The sequence below is a fragment of the Bison bison genome, unplaced genomic scaffold (assembly GCF_000754665.1).
Source record: "Bison bison bison isolate TAMUID 2011002044 unplaced genomic scaffold, Bison_UMD1.0 scf7180017863711, whole genome shotgun sequence".
NCBI lineage: Eukaryota > Metazoa > Chordata > Mammalia > Artiodactyla > Bovidae > Bison > Bison bison.
In genome coordinates this window covers 9,686-11,764 of record NW_011494283.1, presented here as the reverse complement: position 1 = coordinate 11,764, position 2,079 = coordinate 9,686, and positions in this window count along the sequence as shown.

Here is a 2,079-nt window from a genome sequence, read left to right as displayed (position 1 = left end):
CAGCCATTCTGACTGACGTGAAATGGTACCTCATAGTGGTTTTGATTTGCATTTCTCTGATAATGAGTGATGTTGAGCATCTTTTCAAGTGTCAAACCTTAAAATAATTACTCTTAGAGAAAATAAATCTTACAGTTGACAAATCTTTATCAGAGTCATAAAATGTTAATAAGCCTTCTGGCGAGAAGATGATGTAAATCACCTAAACCACATGTATACGATAAACTTGCAGGAAAGAAACCCTGGTTTTGATAAGGATCAAAGACGGCTGACTCTGCATGATTTCACATCCCCTATTATCCTCTATGTGCAACTTGGGAGTATAAAAGCCCCTGTTGAAAATAAAGCTACGGGCCTTGCTCACCAAAGCTTGGTCTCCCCATGTCATTCTTTCTTTCACATTCTGGCTGAGTCTCCATCCGGAGCGCGGAGGCCCTCTACAACCATTTATTTGCCTGGGCTTTTAAGACCCACTCGAGAAGGTGCCTAAGATGGGGGCACTTTCTGCTATTCGAGAGGGCGCCTGCGGCCTCCATGGTCAGAGCTAACCTGATGTCACAGGTTATAATGATTTTCCACGTAAACCAAGCTACTCAGCCTCTTTTCTCCACTGAATTTTCCTACTGAGCTATCCTCATTCTATTACTCTTTATATCTCGGATGAATATTTAAATAAAGCCAGTGTAATCGCCAATGCTATCTCCCCTTCAAACTCCCTGGATCAGCCGGGGCTGGACCTTGGCACTACTCTAAAGATGCTTTCCTTTCTTTGATGTTGACCACTTTTAAAGTTTTTACTGAATTTGTTACAATATTGTTTCACTAACCAGGGATTTAACTGCCACCAGCTGCACTGGAAGGCAAAGTCTTAACCACTGTAATACAAGGGAAGTCCCCTAAAACACAAACTTTTAAAAGGAAAGAAACTAAGGTGCTAACAGAAGTTGGCTAAATAAACTGAGTTCTGCTGGTCCATTAGGGAGTAGTCTCCTTCACCCCAACTTACCTAAATGATGCTGTAATTACCTATGTTTCCAAGGGCAGAAAAATCATTTTACAGTTACCTTTGCAGCTGATCACTGTCACATGAAGTGTAAAGAATACACAGAGACTGTTACATTAGTCATCACAGATTTACTCTACCTTTAACAGAGCAGGTAAAATTCACATTTGTGAAATATCTACAAAACACCTTCAAAAAGCAAAGTGACTGCCTCATTAATCTTCTATCCTCAGAAAAAAGTGTATGTTATAAAAACAGAGAAATGTATTTAGCAGTTTGTTTTTAGTAATTTTCTATTTACAGCTTGAAAGAGGTAGATACTTCAGCAGCACCTGAGAAATGTAAGGTGACAGTCAAACAAAAATACTGGGCTCCTAACCACAAAATGTCATCCTACGCAACTAAAAATATAATAGTCAATTAAGTTATTCTACACCGTTTTTTGTATACCTTGGTATCCACTGCCACTATAGATTTTACACTCTAAAAGATCCCATAAAATGGTAAAGCAAGCACAATTTAATTCTATTGCAAATTTTCATCAGCCAACTAAAGTATTTTCAAACAAGGGTTGACGAATCAAAGGTGGTACAGTGACAGAGGGAAAACTTTTAAGAGAAACCAAATAAATCCCACAGAATTTACCTCTTTTCAATATCTATATTATTTCACACAATACCTAATATGTCTAGTATCCCCAACGTGTCTTAAACCCCGTCAACCACACTGAATTCAGCCCAAGATTTACCTTCCACAGAAACAAGTGACACAAAGAAGTGTGGCCGGCAACACAACTACCTTAACCTTAAATGTCAATATCTTATGAGTAGCAGGGTGCTAGTGAAATACCGTCAGTCATATTACTTTTAAAATCTTAATTTCTAGCACAAATCTTTATTTTTTCTCATAGAAATGGGTCCAGTGTTTTCATTTAGTAACTAAAGTGGTACTCGTTCTGTTGTGTCCAGTTCTTTGAAATCCCATGGACTGTAAGCCACCAGGCACCTCTGTCCACAGAATTCTCCAGGCAAGAATACTGGAGTCGGTTGCCATGCCCTTCCCCAGGGGATCTTTCT